This window comes from Rhinatrema bivittatum, chromosome 2 (genome assembly GCF_901001135.1).
Source record: "Rhinatrema bivittatum chromosome 2, aRhiBiv1.1, whole genome shotgun sequence".
Classification (NCBI taxonomy): Eukaryota; Metazoa; Chordata; class Amphibia; order Gymnophiona; family Rhinatrematidae; genus Rhinatrema; species Rhinatrema bivittatum.
This window is the reverse complement of record NC_042616.1, coordinates 422,940,635-422,958,729: the sequence shown is the minus strand read 5'-3', so window position 1 is coordinate 422,958,729 and position 18,095 is coordinate 422,940,635. Positions and strand designations below refer to the sequence as shown.

General features: G+C 41.2%; 1 protein-coding gene across 1 annotated transcript in view; it reads right to left on the bottom strand.

The window, feature by feature from the left end:
• The window catches only part of TNRC6B (trinucleotide repeat containing adaptor 6B), an 877,462-nt gene that overhangs the window by 691,671 nt on the left and 167,696 nt on the right, over window positions 1–18,095 (bottom strand). The window lies entirely within an intron of this gene.

Sequence of the window (18,095 nt, the reverse complement as noted above, 5' to 3'; positions counted from 1 at the left end):
TGAGTCTTCTATATGAATATTTACAAATCATATGCCAGCTCCAGTTTGTGCCCCACCCCTTTTTGTACATTTTACCCTCTTCACCCCTCCCAACCTTACTGGTTCTTGACGTGATAAAACAAAAGGCTGCAGCTTTATTCAAATTAACTGAATAAATACACACATCATTAATAAATACATCCTTACTCAGGTTCAATCTACAGTTTCTAAACTGGAAAACAGTACAGAGAAGGGTGAGCAAAATGATAAAGGGATGGAAGGCTCTCCTACGATGACAGGCTAAAGAGGTTAGGGCTCTTCAGCTTGAAGAAAGGGGGGGGGGGGGGGGGGGGGGGGCAGCCAAATATGATAAAGGTCTATAAAATCGTGAGTGAAAAGAAGGTAAATGTGAACAGGTTAACAAAATAAATACATGAGGACACTCCATGAAATTACTAAGCAGCACGTTTTAAAACAGCTGGAGAAAATATCTTTTTCACTCAAGGTGCATTTAAACTCTAACTCTTTACCAGAGGATGTGGTGAAGGCAGTTAAGCATAGCTGGGTGTAGGTCTGGACAAGTTCCTAAAGGAAAATTCATAAACCTTTATCAGGTAGTTAAATCACAAGCAGATTGTGATAAATTGCAGGAAGACCTTCTGAGACTGGAAAGTTGAGCATCGAAATGGCAGATGAAATTTAACGTGGATAAGTGCAAGGTCACGCATATAGGGAAAAATAACCCATGCTATAGTTACACAATGTTAGGTTCCATACTAGGAGCTACCACCCAAGAAAGAGATCTAGGCGTCATAGTGGATAACACATTGAAATCGGTTTAGTGTGCTACGGCAGTCAAAAAAAGCAAATAATGTTGGGAATTATTAGAAAGGGAATGGTGAATAAAATGGAAAAAAAAAGTCATAATGCCTCTATCGCTCCATGGTGAGACTGTACCTTGAGTACTATGTACAATTCTGGTCGCCGCATCTCAAAAAGGATATAGTTGCGATGGAGAAGGTACAGAGAAGGGCAACCAAAACGATAAAGGGGATGGAACAGCTCCCCTATGACGAAAGGCTGAAGAAGTTAGGGCTGTTCAGCTTAGAGAAGAGATGGCTGAGGGGGGATATGATAGAGGTCTTTAAGATCACGAGTAGATGTGAATCGGTTATTTACACTTTCGGATAATAGAAGGAATAGGAGGCATTCCATGAAGTTAGCAAGTAGCACATTTAAGACTAATCTGAGAAAATTCTCTCACACTCCATGCACAATTAAGCTCTGGAATTTGTTGCCAGAGGATGTGGTTAGTGCAGTAGGTGTAGCTGGGTTCAAAAAAGGTTTGGATAAGTTCTTGGAGGAGAAGTCCATTAACTGCTATTAATCAAGTTGACTTGGGGAATGGCCTCTGCTATTACTGGCTGGGATCTACTTAGTGTTTGGGTACTTGCAGCCTGGTTTGGCCACTGTTGGAAACAGGATGCTGGACTAGATGGACCCTTGGTCTGACCCAGTATGGCAATTTCTTATGTTCTTAAGAGGACTGGATCTATTCTTTGGGATTCTGTCAGATACTTATGACCTGGATTGGCCTCAGAGGTTAGGGAAAGAGGGACAGGAGGCAAAGAAAGATTTCAGTTTCTTGGGTTTTTTTTTATTCTTTATTTATCCATTTTAAACATAGACAGTAATCATACTTGTCAATGATATGGCAATATTAGAAATTAACCATCTTTTATAAGGCAATCCATAGTAAAGGAGAAAAAAAAGCAATATAATCTTAATATTTATATGCCAAATTATAAAGAACCTAATGATCCTAGATATTTCTAGCTGGAGCAATATAAAGGAAATATTTTCATAGTAATATAGATGTATATTAAATGCTACATTCTAATTACCCAAGACCAATCAGGGCTCAATTATCTTGACAACTTTGAATCCAGGAATTTTCTAAGTTCTGTAGGTTCCAGAAACACATACCTATTATTCAAATGTTTAACACATTTACAGGGAAAGTAAACTACCATGTGGGCCCCCAGCTGTTTTACATCTGGGCCCATCTACAGAAAACCTTTCCTTCTTAACTGGGTATTCCTAGTGATGTCTGGGTACATCCACATTCTCTCAGTAAGGTAAAGCTTTTCTCGATTTCTCAAGAAAAGCTTTAAAATATGATCTCTATCCTCAGCTTTCTGGAATCTCACACAAGGTTCCTCTAGACCAGAGCTTTCCAAACTGTGTGTCGGGACACGTTAGTGTGTCGCCTGCAGTATGCAGGTGTGTCGCGCAAGCCCGGTCAACTCTGATGCGAGTTTGGGCTTTTTTTTTTTCTAGAGATTCACTTTTTTTTTCAGTTTATGGGTTGCTTATTATTGGGTGATTTTTGCTGTCAATCGTGTTTTTTTGGGGGGCTTGGTGGGTGGAACGAGCCCAGCCATCCTTGCATTGGCTGCTGCTGCCGATGAGGCCTGGCCATGAGGAGTACTGACTGCAAGCAGCAGTGTCTGGTGATCATGGAAGGGAGTGAAGCATTTAACTGGCAACAATCAAAAAGACGAGGTACATGAGTGTGGTGGGGGCCAGACATGTGCTGGGGGGGAGAGAGATGAGTGAGTGGGGGGCAAACGTGCTGGGGGGACAGACATGTGCTTGAGGGGGAGAGATATGAGTGTGTGGGGGGCCAGACATGTGCTGGGGGGAGGAGAGAGATGAGTGTGTGGGGGACAGACAATTTGTTTTATTATTGTTTCTCAAATTATAACAATAACATGAATCTTGGAATATATATTTTTAATATAAATTTAAGGTTTTCATGAGATAGGTTGTGTCGTGAAACATTTTATTTATGTATATATTTAAGGAAACATACATAAATTGTCGAAATATGTTTCGTTCGTTTAACCTTTAACCTCTGGTTTACTAGTAGACTGAATTACCGTGTCGTGAAATTATGTTTGTCTAAAAAGTGTGTCACCAACATGAAAAGTTTGGAAAGCTCTGCTCTAGACTCTACTTGCTCTCCCATCGACTCTTCTAGGAAATTAGTAAGATTTCCTAGCTGTAAAGATTGATTAGAATCATTGACATTCCCCCTTTTCTTTGTTACAATATAGAAGACTTTTTCTATTAAAGGTATTTTTTGAGAAGGAATTAATAAATTTTCTCCTAAAAATCTTCTAAATTGTCCCAAATGAGATATTAATCTAACAAAGGGAAAATTTAAAATTCTAATGTTATTATATCTCATGCTGTTCTCTATTATTTCAATTCTTCTCATATTTGCTGTTTCTCCTTTTATTAACCCTGTTTGGACTTCTTGCATTTGATTCAAGTGCTTTTCTAGATTCTCAAATTTCTCTGAATGTTGTTTAACCTTACTGTCCATTGTACTATCTTGGACTTGCATTTCAGACATTTTTATCTCTAAATTTTTCATAGAAACTTTCAAATCCATCAATAGACCCCTAAAAGATTTTAAATAAATAAATAAAAATATATTTTCTAAGGTAATTTTATGAGTCTCATTCACTTCAGAACTCTTTAAGATTCTTCTTCCCTGATTTTGGGTAGTCTTCACTCCTCGATACAGAGGATGCTACCCCTCCTTCAGTGCCCTTAGGTATTCATATTGAGGGATCAGAGGGCTGATAATTCTCTCCGTTGTTTTCCTCCTCCACTTCCAGCGGGTGGACCCCCATACTTCCTCTTACTATCTCCACATCTTTCCCATTTCCCGCCCTGATGTTAGGCATCAAATCTACACTTTCAGTGGAGATTTGAACCTCTGAAAATGAGTCAAATGTGGGATTGGGCGCATCTGGAGTCAAGGGCGCACCGGGGCTCAATGAGATCTGATGCTGTTCCTGGGATAACATAACCTGCTCCTGGTTTGCATCCAATTCAGAACCTCCTCCCGGTGTATTGGCATTTAAAGTCCTGAGAAAGTTATCGATTAATAATTGAGAGGGGGCAGGACTAAGAACAGTCGGGGCCTCCGGACGTAGTCTGCGGCATTATTTAGAGGAAATGGTTTTTAAATTTCTCAGCGCATCTAATTTTTCAGTTCTAGGATCATCGATGAAGAGAGAGAGGGGTAATAAGTTAAGCACTTGGTAAAACTTACTATTTCAACAGATAAAATATTGTTCCCATTTGACTTCTGTGGAATCCAAACAAAGCCTGCGCGCCGCAGGGAGGGTTGGTTTTAACACTACCAACCCCTCCCCTCAGTGACGTCAGTGGCCGGTCTCAGCTGCAGCTCAAACAAGCAGTCCTCCTTCAGGGAAACAGCAACAGACAGGGGAAAACCAGTCCAAATAAGCAGGGCCAGAAACTCCTTACCCCACCAAGGTAATTCTCCTCTCCTTCTCTCCAAGATTTCAATTTTAACAAGCAAATAAATATATGTAGGGGCGCTCTGGTATTAAATGAATCGTAATGTGGAGTGGATATGAAGGACAAACCCAAGTTGAGATGATTCTCAGATAGTGAAAGGGTCCTCTATGAAAGATGGACTACTAGCGGGCTTTCTGTCGAGATCTGGTTCATAGTGGATGAGGTAGTTCTGGGACGGCCCCGTGTCAACATATTATGAAGAGCACTGCTGGTTGAACATTGATCTAAAAAAGAAGATGTAGAAGAGGATGCATAAGATCCAGTAGTACGAGTAAAGGTTTCAGTGGGATGGCTGCACTGTCTCCGAATGCGTCTGAAAAAGATTCGAATGTTACCCATTGCTTGAGAGGCAAGAGGGAGCCACCCAAGTGTATACCATTGGCATAATCCTGGGCGTTGTGTTGAAATTTCTGAAACTTCTTGTTTCAGTTCTTGCGGTATCTAACAATGTTTAATTGGAGTTTGCGGTGATGGAAGTCTAATAGATCAGTGGAGCACTGAAGTTTCAAAGCATACTGTGGCTTCCTCCTTTAAGGAGATTATCGTAGTTTTGATTATCAGGATCTTCAAATCAAACTAACAATTGAATATCTCCTGCTATCGTGTGACAAAAAGGATTTTCGGGGTGAAGTTTAGGTTCCTTTCAAATGAGTAGTCCTCTTCAAATCCATGTGACTCAGCAATATTTGGTGAAATGGCACGTATGAAGAAAAATCAGTAGTTGCAAAAAATAAATAAGAAAGAAAGAAAGAAAGAAAGAAAGAAAAAGGGGGGTGGCTGTAAGTAAAGCATTGAAATCTTTCAGTGTAGCTAGAAGTGTGTGGAGGGGAAATCAGATGCCATTAAAGGCATTTTTCTCTATGGGATGGTTCCTTTTTTGCCTTATTTTCACTGTTTATTTTTTCATTTTGTGGATTGTTGCTGCCCCTCTTGAGACAGCCCTGTGGCGAAACACAGCTTGTGTTGGTATCAGATTTGCACTAACAACTTTTTGGAATTTTGGACTTTGCTCACTACTTGCGATATCTTTGGTACACTTTGAATCACTATGAATGATCTAGTCCAAAGTTTATTATGCCAATCTTGTTTTACGATTCCATACACCTTTGTCTATACTACTTGGAGTACACACCTCTGCTCCCGACTACTGCAATACCAAACCACCACTAAATATTAGCATACTTGTTCGACTCTGCCCATTATTAGTTTTAGTCCGACACCTTTTCCAAATTCTAAATAGATCTAATTATTTTTATTTCTACAAAGTAACATAGTAATGACAGCAGATAAAGATCAAATGGTTCATCCAGTGAGCCCAGTAAGTAGTAACTGCCAGTCTGTGCAGTTACCCCCTGTTTTTATATATTTTCTTAGAATAATTGGCATGCAGTTTTAAGGCTATACTATTTAAAAAAAGAAAAAAAAAATACTTTCTTTGAAATAGTACTTATAAGCTTGACTAAAAAGGTACAAGTTCCGATAAACATGGAGGATTAGGGTTATGCCTCTGGATAAGTTGGAACTTATCCGGCTAAGTAGCACTGAATATTGGGGACCTCAATATTTTAGTGTTAAATATTAAAAACAAACTATTTTACTACCATGGCAATATAATACGATATTGAATATCACAGCTTGTTCTTTTCTGAAGGTTGGCTGGGTTTGGGGATTCAGTTCTTTACCATATTTAACACTATAATAAGCTCATATAACCATGTGGGACATTAAGCAATGTTTAAAGCCGCAGTACCTTGTATTTACTGTAAAGTGTAAAGAGTAGGAAGGTGAGGGAAAAAAGCAAAATTGCTTACCTTGTAATAGGTGTTATCCCAGGACAGCAGGATGTAGTCCTCACATATGGGTGATGTCACTGACGGAGCCCTATTGCGGGAAAACTTCTGTCAAAGTTTCTAGAAACTTTTGACTGGTACTGTGAGGCCACTGAGCATGCCATGATATTCTCTGCCACAGGGGTCTCACTCTAGTCTCGTATTGTAGCAATAAGCTTTAGCAAAAAATAAAATAAAAAGGTGTGAGACCCAACTCCGCGGGGTGGCAGGTGGGTTTCGTGAGGACAACATCCTGCTGTCCTGGGATAACACCTATTACAAGGTAAGCAATTTTGCTTTATTTATTTATAACTTTTTTATACCGAAGTTCAGGTAACAGAATTACTTATCACTCCGGTTTACATTAAAACAGGTAGTAAACAATGACAACATATGTCTTACAATGAACAAGGGAGTGAACAACTTGGATAATAAAACATAACTAGGAACAGTTGCAGTATGCACTATTAGAGCGAAACTAGCGCATGGGGAGGGAAATTTGCTAATGGGGGGGGGAGGGGGAAGGAAGGTTGTTCGTGGAGGGGGGGGGGGGGGGGAGGAGGGAGAAATTTCTTACTGATGAGTAAAAACATGAGCATAGGTTCTGGGCGTCAACAGTATGAAAACAGTCTATGGGAGCTGTGGAAGACTTAGTAAGTTAAGGGAATGCTTGACCGAACAGCCATGTCTTGAGTCTTTTTTTTGAACGTGTTGGGGCAATGTATCAGCCTTAGCTCCGGAGGAAGCAGATTCCACTGTTTGGGGCCTGCTGTGGATAGAGCTCTTTTACTTAAAGATGTTTTCATGGGAGGTGCATGTAGAGTTCCTCTGTGCGCTAATCTTTGCGGTCGGGAAGACGTGTGAAGCTGAAGAGGGATTCTGAGGTCCAGTGGAGTGTTGTTGAATATGGCTTTGTGGGTGATTGATAAAAGTTTAAAGAGGATTCAAAATTTGACTGGGAGCCAGTGGAGTGTCTTTAGAATTGGTGTTACATGATCTCTTTTGTTGGATTTAGTGAGACACCTTGCTGTAGCGTTCTGTAACAGTTGAAGAGGCTTTAGGGTGTAGACTGGGAGTCCGTGTAGCAGTGAATTACAGTAGTCCATTTTCGAGAAGATGGATTGTAGCACTGACCTGAAATCGTGAAAATGAAGGAGGGGGGTCGAAGCCTTTTTAGAACTTGGAGTTTGTAGTAGCACTCTAACCGTAGTGTTTATGAAATCAGAAAAGCTCAGTTGGTTATCCAAGACCATCCCAAGGTTTCTGACCCATGGGGAGAGAACTGGGAGCGGCGTAAGGTGAGAGCTATTCAATGGAAGGGTGCCATCTTGAGTGATCAGGAGGAATTCTGTCTTGTCAGTGTTGAGTATCAGGTTAAGGTTAGACAGGAGTTTGTTAATGGAGAGGAGGCAGGAGTTCCAAAAAAGTACGGTCTTTTGTAGTGATTCAGTGATAGGAATAAGGATTTGGACGTCATCTGCATATAAGTAATGGGTTAACTTTAGATTGGAAAGGAGATGACAAAGCGGGAGAAGATAGATATTGAATAACGTAGGGGATAGCAAAGAGCCTTGAGGGACCCCTAATTTATCCCAGGACAAGCAGGATGCTAGTCCTCACATATGGGTGATTAGCAAGCTAGAGGCTGAGTCGTTTCAGATTGCGGCAACAGTGAAGTATTGTTGTTGAAAATGAGTCAGCCGAAGATTACAGCAGGTTGGATGTAGAAGGAGTTGTGTTTAAACTGGAAACAAGTTCTTTAAGACAGATTGTCCATAGGCTGAATCTTGTCATCCATAGAAACATATAGAAACATAGAAATGACGGCAGAAGAAGACCGAATGGCCCATCCAGTCTGCCCAGCAAGCCTCACACATTTTTTCTCTCATTCTTATCTGTTTCTCTTAGCTCCTTGTTCTATTCCCCTTCCACCCCCACCATTAATGTAGAGAGCAGTGATGGAGCTGCATCCAAGTGAAATATCTAGCTTGATTAGTTAGGGGTAGTAGGGGCAGTAACCGCCGCGATAAGCAAGCTACACCCATGCTTATTTGTTTTACCTAGACTATGTTGTACAGCCCTTGTTGGTTTTTGTTTTTGTTTTTTTTTTTTTTTTCTTCTCCCCTGCCGTTGAAGCAGAGAGCCATGCTGGATATGCATTGAAAGTGAAGTATCAGGCACATTTGGTTTGGGGTAGTAACCGCCGTAACAAGCCAGCTACTCCTCGCTTTGTGATTGCGAATCCTTTTTTTCTTCACCCCTGTCGTTGAAGCTATGCAGGATATGCGTGAAGCATCAGTTTTTTGTTTTTGTTTTTTTTTGTTGTTTTTTTTTCCCCTGCCGTTGAAGCAGAGAGCTATGCTGGAAATGCGTGATGTATCAGTCTTTCTCCCATGCCGATGAAGCAGAGAACCATGCTGGATATGCATGGAAAGTGAAGTATCAGGCACAAACAGTAATGAGCTGCAAAGGTGTGAAGAGAACTCCATGTTGCTGCTTTACATGTGTCAAGGATTGGCACTGAACGGTAGTGTGCTAAGGAAGCTGACATTTGTCTTACTGAATGTGCCTTTACTCGCCCTTGAAGAGGAAGGCCCGCTTTTTCATAGCAGAATTTTATGCAATCTGCTAGCCAATTGGACAGAGTATGTTTACCCACTGCCTTACCCGGTTTATTTGGATCATAAGAAACAAAAAGTTGATTGGATTTTCTGTGGACTGCAGTGCGGTTTAAGTAGAAAGATAGTGTACACTTACAGTCCAAGGTATGTAAGGCCCGTTCTCCTTGGTGAGAATGAGGCCTTGGGAAGAATGTGGGTAAAACTATGGATTGATTCAAGTGGAATTCCGTAGCTACCATGGGGAGAAATTTTGGATGTGTACGGAGAACCACTCTGCCATGTAAGAATTTTGTATAAGGCGAGTACGTGACAAGTGCTTGTAACTCACTAACCCTTCTAGCCAATGTAATGGCTATGAGGAAGATAGTCTTCTACGTGAGAAATTTAACATCACAGGAAGTCATGGGTACGAAAGGAGAACGCATGAGTCTTGTTAAAACCAGTTTCAGGTCCCATTCTGTGACTGGGGGTCGAATTGGTGGTCTAATTTGAGTTAAACCTCTCATAAACCTGCTGACAAGAGGTTGTATGGATATTGGCGCATCTCCCATCTTGTTATGGTAAGCAGAGATTGCACTTAAGTGTACTCTTACAGATGAAGTCTGGAGACCAGAATCTGAAAGATGGTATAAGTAGTCTAGTAGAGAAGTTGTAGGGCAGGAGAAAGGATCTATACTCTTTTGCCTGCACCACAAAGTAAACCTTTTTCACTTGGAAAAATAATTCTTTCATGTTGAAGGTTTATGTGAAGCTATAAGCACTTGAGATACATTGGTTGAAAGATTGAGTGGTTGTAAAATCAAGCTTTCAACATCCATGCTGTCAGGGATAGGGATTGAAAGTTGGGATGGCGCAACAGACCTTGATCCTGAGTTATGAGAGTGGGAGCTACTTCTAGGTGAATGGGATCCCTGACAGAGGTCTAGAAGTGTGGGAAACCATACTTGTCGAGGCCAATAGGGGGCTATGAGTATCATGGACCCCTTGTCCTGTTGTAGCTTCACAAGAGTTTTGGTTATGAGCGGTATTGGAGGATACGAGTATAGAAGGCCTGAGTTCCAAGGGTGAGCAAAGGCGTCCTTGGCTGGCTGGTTTTTCTGTTTGTGTAGAGAACAGAATTTGTCCACTTTGTGATTCAGATGTGAATCAAAGAGGTCTATTGTTGGTTGTCCCCAACGTTGAAATATCCTGGTCGTTACTGAGGGATCCAGGGACCACTCGTGTGGTTGGAACTGATGATGAGTCGATCTGCCACTACGTTGTGAATGCCTGCCAGATAAGTGGCCCGGAGAAACATTGAGCGTGTCAGGGCCCAGTCCCAAATCTGTGCAGCTTCTTGACAAAGAAGATACGAGCCCGTACCTCCATGTTTGTTGATGTATCACATGGCCACTGTGTTGTCTGTTTGAATCAGAACAGTCTTGTGTGAAAGGCAGTTCTTGAACGCATGCAGTGCATAACGTATAGCTTGAAGTTCCAGGAAATTGATTTGAAATGTTGCTTCGAGTTTTGTCCAAGTACCCTGGGTTTGGAGACTGCCTATGTGTACTCCCCAATCCAAAGTGGATGCATCTGTAGTTAACGTTATCTGTGAGACTGGTTGTTGGAAGGGTAGGCCCTTGCACAAATTGTCCTTGTTTACCCACCAAAGTAGAGAGGAACGTAGTTGGTGGGTTACTTGAATTGGTGAATACAGTGGTTGAATGGCTTGGATCCATTGAGATCTTAATGTCTATTGGATTACTCTCATGGCAAGCCTTGCCATAGGAGTGAAGTGAACTGTGGAGGCCATGTGGCCTAGTAAAGTTAGAAACTGATAAGCTGTTGCTTGTTTCTTTGAGTGAATCAAGTTTGCCAGCAGGGACAGTATTTCTGCTCGATCCTCGGGTAGAAAGGCCTTTGTAAGGATGGTGTTCAGTTCTGCTCCTATGAAGTGAAGCAGATGAGATGGAGTAAGATGGGACTTTTGATAATTGATGAGAAAGCCCTTAGAGTGGAGTACAGTAATTGTGCGACAGAGAAGCTAGAGCTCGTTGTTGAGATTGACTTCTGATGAGCCAGGCATCTAGATATGGAAATATATGGACACCTTGCTTGTGCAAGTATGCTGCTATTACTGCCAGACATTTGGTGAATACTCTGGGAGCAGAGGCAAGTCCGAATGGCAGAACCTTGTATTGGAAATGCCGTTGCCCCACCATGAAGCGTAGATACTTGTGATGAGGGGGAAATATTGGAATGTGGGCGTAAGCGTCTTGTAGATCCAGAGAACAAAGCCAATCTCCTGTTTGAAGAAGTGGAAGCCATGGTGCCTAGAGAAACCATCCTGAATTTTTCCTTCTTCAGAAATTTGTTGAGATTTCTGAGGTCTAGGATGGGACGAAGGCTTCCGGTTTTCTTTGGAATGAAGAAATAACAGGAATAGAATCCTCTGCCTCTCTGAGACCGGGGCACCGGCTCTACTGCCCTGGCTTTCAGAAGGGTGGATAATTCTACTTGGAATTGAAGCATGTGATTTTCGCTGAGATGACTGACTTGGTGGAAAATCTGTGGGAATTGAGAGGAAATTGAGTTGGTATCCTCGATATATTATTGATAGGACTCATTGGTCTGATGTTATTGGTATCCAATTGTTGTAAAATTTGGATATCCGGCCTCCCACTGGAAGTTCTGGCTGAGGATTTGAGAAAAGGCTGAGTTCTCTGGATGAATTTTCAAAAACCAGCAGCAGGTCCTGTCTGTGGGGCAGGTTGAGGCCTAGCTGCTCTCTGCTGTCGTGGTTGCGGCCTTTGTTGTGTTCTAGAAGGCCTGGGTTGAGATGCTGGAGGGTAATATACCTCCGCTGCCGGTAAAAAGGTCTTCTGGTGTCCTTTCGTTGAGGTCTACGCCCAGTGTGTGTAGGGGGATCCTGTGGGAGGGAAGACAGCTGTCTCAGTGCTTCTGTGTGTTCTTTTAACTGAGACACAGCATCCTGGACCTTGGATCCGAAAAGGTTGTCTCCCAGGCAGGGGAGATCCACTAACTTCTCCTGAACTTCCAGCCTAAGGTCTTGAGCCATGCCCATCTCCTGGCACTGATGCAGCCACCCTTGAAGCAGTTTTGAAGCCATCATAGGCCGCACTGACCATGTTTTCCAGCCTCCAGACCCTTGTGTATGATGGCCTGGGCAGCCTCCTGATATTGAGTAGGGAGAGATGGGACAAATTCTTGAATTTGTTTCCATAAATTTCTTTGATACTGGGTCATGTAGAGGTGATAGGAAGAAATCCTAGAGTTTAACATGGCCCCTTGAAACACTTTGCGACCCAGGGAATCCAGAAATCTGTGGTCTTTACCTGGGGGGTTTGATGAATGTATTCTTGTTCTTTTTTGTGCTGATTCCACCACCACTGAGTGGTGAGGAAGTTTAACTTCTGGTATCCAGGAATGGATTGTACTGGGTAGGTACTGTCCTTTCTCTTGTTTACTGCTGGGACAGAGCAGGGCTGTTTCCACAACGATGTTGCAATTGTAAGAGAACATCATGTATTAGAATGGCCACTACCTGTTTTGGAGGGTCAACAAACTGGAGTACCTCCAAGGTTTGTTGCCTGGTATCCTGCTCTGTCTCTAATTTAAAGGGGATGGAATCCGCCATCTCCTGTACAAAAGTGGTAAAGGTGAAATCCTTTGGAGGAGATTGTTTTCTAGGATGTGGTGGTGATGGGTCAGATAAAATCTTATTTAGGGATTTTTATATACCGCAGTACGTAAAAAGATACATCACCGCGGTTTACAATAAACAATAATTAGCAACAGGCTTTACAGATAACAGGTATGTATGATAACAGGCAGAACAGACAGTAAACCATAAATTAATATAATGTTTTATATACCATAGTGATATCGTATGTATCTAAAAAATCATTTACGAACCAACACAATACCTTAGAACATAAAAGTCAAAAATAGAGCTGATTGTAACCACAGGAACTAAATTGAACCAAATGCATATTCTATTATTTGTCTATTATTATTATTGATGTCTGAGGCAGTATCACTCCAAGTATCATACTCTTGAGTTTGTTGTGGAGGAGCTGAAGTCCTAGGTGGTAGAGGAAGGCCAGAAAGTCCTGGTAAAGGATCATCAGGAGAAGAGGCTTCTGGATTATCCTCTCTTGGATTAAATGGTAAAGAATCTAATAAATCCTGATATCTTTTCATAATTATGTTATGTAGTGCTGACTCTGAAGATCCTGGAGCCCCAGGAAACAGTGGCACCGTTGGTGAAGGCTTTGGCATCGAAGGTATTGGTGTCCGATGGTTTTCTTGCAGTCACCGATGTTTTTGCCTTTTTCCCTTGTGTCGGTGCGAGGGTGAAGATGGGCATCGGTGCCGGAACTGATGAAGTCATCGTCAGATTGTCCGATAAGACATAAGGCATCGACATTGGAATCTGCATCAAGGGCATGAGTGGAATAGACGTCACTGGCATTGGGGTTTTCCCAGGCATCAGTGATGTCACCAGTATCGAGAGTGCCATAGACATCGGTAAGGTTACCAGCATCAGCGATATCGCCAGCATAGTTGCCGGAAGCTGGTCTTTTAGGGCTTGCATTACTGCTTCTTTGATGAGTATGGACAAGTCCTGTGGGATGGGTGGAACGGTTGGCACCGGTGGAGGAGGAGATGATATCTCCTGCGATGGCTGTGTCGGTTGTACCGAAGTAGGCCCGGACGGTAGCGGTGTATCTGTGTGTTTTTGCCACTTCGCGCTCTGTTCCCTTGGGGAGGGAGCTAACGGTGATGGCGGGGCATGACGATGTCGATGCTTATGCTTAGGCCTTATTTCGATTACTGACCTTCTGGATGCCGTCGACGGTGTTGGCGATGCTGTATCTCCAGATCCTTCCAGTCGATGTTTTTTCAGCAGGACTTTTTTTGTAACTCCTGCTGGGGATGATTTTGTGGACGTCTAAGGTGAAGGAAGGAGGAGTTATAGGTGAAAAAAATGTTCCATTTTTTCTTGCCTAAGTTTCCTTCCCTTTGGAGTCATTTCTTGACATTGTTGGCAGGACGAGATGTCATGTTTTTCGCCTAAACAGACAACACACTAGGTGTGGGTCTGTGATTGACATGGTCCTATTACAAATCGGGCATTTTTTAAAACCCGAAGCCATGTCAGTATCAACAGCAGTCGATGAAAACAGAAATTTTTGAGAGAGAAAAAGAATCGCTCTCACTAACGTGAAAACGGTGACAATTTCTCACTGTCCGGTGCCAGTCAAAAGTTTCTAGAAACTTTGCCAGACGTTTTCCCGCAATAGGGCTCCGTCAGTTGCGTCACCCATACGTGAGGACTAGCATCTTGCTTGTCCTGGGATAAAAATGTTTTTAAGAGTAGAGAAAATTATATATGTAGAGGACAAGTTTCAAAGCAATTTACATGGATAAAGAGTGATTTACCAACATAAAAATTGTCTGTCAGAAAATCGGCCTCCCTCAATACAGCTAAAAGTAACATATAGTAACATAGTAATGATGGCAGTAAAAGGTCAAATGGTCCATCCATTCTGCCCAGCAAGTTTGTTATGGTAGTAACTGCTGCTCCATGCAGATTACCCCCAAGCCTTATGTTAAACAATTAAAACCAAGCAACTGTGATAACCTAACACAAAATTACTGCTAACAACATTTTTACAGGGTGAGCAACTTTGATAATTACATAATTCTGCTTAAATATGCTTTGCTTTTGGACTTGGCCGAAGAAACAGTCCTGTGCTTTTTCCCTGTCTGTATACCAGTACCCCGGTCCATAAAAGTCGGGGCCCAGTATTGAATGCAGTCTCAATTAAATTCCCCTTTTATCCCCAAAGCAGAGAGTGATGTTGCAGTTACATCAAAAGTAACAAGGCTGATTGGTCGGCAAGTGCGTGTTTCAAATAATTGCTCTATGCCACAACCTAAGCATGAATTTGAGGCCTCAACTGAGTGGTTACCACAAGCCTTATGTTAATGATAGTACCTGGCACACCAGGCAGGTTACCTAAATTTGAAATGTTACACCTAAAGTTAATATAGGTTACCCTACTTCCTCCTTTCCATACTCCAGCCTCTAGGGATATGCAGTGTTTATCCCATACCCTTCTGAATTCCATTATTGTTCTCATCTTCACCACCTCTTCTGGAGGGGGCGCACATTTCAGACATCCACCACCTTTCTCTGAGAATAAATATTTTCTGATATTTGTTCTCAGTCATACTGAATTTCATATTGTGACCCCTAATTCTACAGTGTAGATGCACTGTTGGAGGTGCATTTTGGGTAGGATAATAAAACAAGGTGTACAGATTATATCTTCAAGTCTATGCACGTTCTTTTCCTTACAAATGTTTCCACATAAAAAGCAGGTGCAGAAGTGTATTCAAGTTTCAAAGGGAAACTACGCATGAACTTTCCCTTTGACATTTTTTGCAAGTCAGAGTAAAAAGCAGACTGTTTGAAAATTGTCCAGACTGGCTGGCCTGCTGCTCTGATTACTTCTCTGGAATCCAAGATGTACATGGACATGCCTTGAGTCTTAATAGGTCTCTAAAGCATTGCATATGTCTGGTAGCACTATACAAATAATGATAGACATTCAAAATACTTCAGAAAAATGCAATACAAAAAGAGGCAAGAATTTTTTCTATGAAAAGGAAGAGGTCATATTACTAAGCTAAAGATGGTAGACAAGAACAGATTTTTCTTCATAGAAAGGGTGACAGATCCATGGAACAAGCCTCCTAAGAAAAGTGATAAGACAAAAACAGTATAGGAATTCAAAAAAGCATAAAAGTGGTACAAATGATTAATAAAAAAGTAAGGGCATAATTGAGATCTCATGGTGTCTGCAATACTGTAGGAAGAAGGAGACATGAGCAGGCTGTATGTCTCCCACCATAATCTGCGTTTCTCCCATTTAATAAAAAATAGTATTGAAAGGTGTGGGTGTGTAAGACATTACAAAAACATTGAATACAATCTTGTTAGCTTAAGTGTACCAGAAAAAAACAGTACATAATTTTTTGCTTTTCAATTCTTACACTAAGTACATTAGCCTCCAATAAGATTTGTTATAAAACAAAATTCCTCTGGTAAAATGGTCAGAACAAAGCAAATATTTTATGCAGAAAAAGCCTTTCAATAACATACAGTAATGTCTTTACCCCAGCAATTCCTGCTTTTCCTTTCAGTGAGGCATTATTTATTTATTTATAATTTTTATATACCGACATTCTTACATTAAAATGCAAATCATACTGGTATTATTATAATCATTACTCAGTTATGTACTGAGCAGTCAATGCCACAAAACAGTTTACACTCAAAACCACAAAGGATACCATAATTAAATGCCATGCTCTTAAATATAAACACTGTCGCTCAAACCTTTGAAAAATATCATACCTCTATAATAACACTTTGTAAAACTAAGATGTTTTAATTCACTTTACATACATCCCATAGGGTTGTATGAATTTCAGGTCATATCCTCTATCTTCTAATTATCCACAGGCTTTCAAAATCAAATTGTGGGCGAATGCATTTTTGATTGTCATGAGCAGGTGAAGGAAGGCCAAGAAGGTCAAAGAAACCTCACAGCAGCTTAGAAGAGAAAGCAGCCAAGAGCCAAATGGTGGGAAATGATATGGTAGTAGGGTAGTGAAACCAACTACAGGGAACATAAAAATTTCTGCCACAGAGCAAAGTAAATAAAAAAACAAAAAACAAAAAAAAGAGGCAAAAGGAACCACAATAAGAATACCAAAATAAAACAGTGGCACACAAACAATTAAAAATAGGTACAATATATATAAAATAAAATTAGACAATTAAAAACATAAGTAAAACACTAAAATATTTGCAAAATATATATTTAAAAAAAAAGTCTCAAAGCGGTAGTTAACCTTTATATATATAAAATGCTAAACATCTTAGTGAGATTTTTGCTTTTTTTACAAAATGTTTTTTCCTTTATATTTTTAATTGTCTAATTTTATTTAATGTATATATTGTACCTATTTAATTTCTTGTTTGTCTGTGTACCACAGAACAAGATAGTGCGGCTGAGGGAAACACACTAATTGGAGCCCAGAAGATGGCAGATTTGTGTTTGCCCATAATCAAGGCGGAAGATGATGCATTGTCTGCCATAACTGGAGCCTGAGAGGCTGCAACAGGAGTGGAGGAGGAGTGTGAGAAGGCTGCAAAGGCTAAAATGGGGGAACTGAAAGATAGTGAGAATGCTGCTGCAGAGTTGGGTGGGAAATAAGACAGGACTGATAAAATTTAAGTAATAGCTTTAAGGTCCTATTTTTGAGGCTTACCATATCACTCATTTTGAGACTGAAATTTTTATTTGCAGGATACCAGAAGTTCAAGTTGTAACACTAACTTTTACTTAAGTAGTTACATCAAATAATAAACAGCAGCCCTAGTGGTGGGGACTGCTCTGCTACTTTATTATCTGAAGCCCCATTGCAGGCTTGACCCCTGCCTGTGATTTCCTCCTGCCAACTCATCTCAGCCTAGGAGACTGAAGAGGTCAATGAATGGGCAGGATTTCAATAGGAAAATTAGTTCTTACCTGTTAATTTTCGTTCCTGTAGTACCACAGATCAGTCCACTCAGTGGGTTGAGCCTCCTTTCCAGCAGGTGGAGACAGACTAAAACTTGAAGGATGCCCTATATCAGGACAGAGTCTATCTCTAACCCTTCAGTATAACGTATGTCAAAGCAGAAAACAAACAAACCCAAGAATAGGATCAAACAAGTAACCATAAAGCTCAATGGAGCAACTATAGAATAATGCAGAAACATGGTATACCTATATGCCCTTGCAGAAACTTGGTATAAAACAACGACCAAGGCTTCCAGTGTAATTGCTCAGTAATCTTGCACAAATCTGAAGGAGGAAAAATCTGCGAACCTGCAAGAAAAACAAGCTTCGAGAGGACAGAAAGACAAACAGGGAAGGGCGTCTGGACTGATCCGTGGTACTACAGGAACGAAAATTAACAGGTAAGAACTAATTTTCCTTTCTTGTACGTACCCGGATCAGTCCAGACAGTGGGATGTACCAAAGCTTCCCTAAACAGGGTGGGACCGAGACAGTCCCGCTCGAAGCACTGGACGTCCAAAAGAACCGAAAACCGGAGCGTGAACATTCAGATGGTAGTGCCGAGCAAAGGTATGTAGGGACGTCCAAGCGGCGGCCCTACAAATCTCCTGCGGGGAGACAGA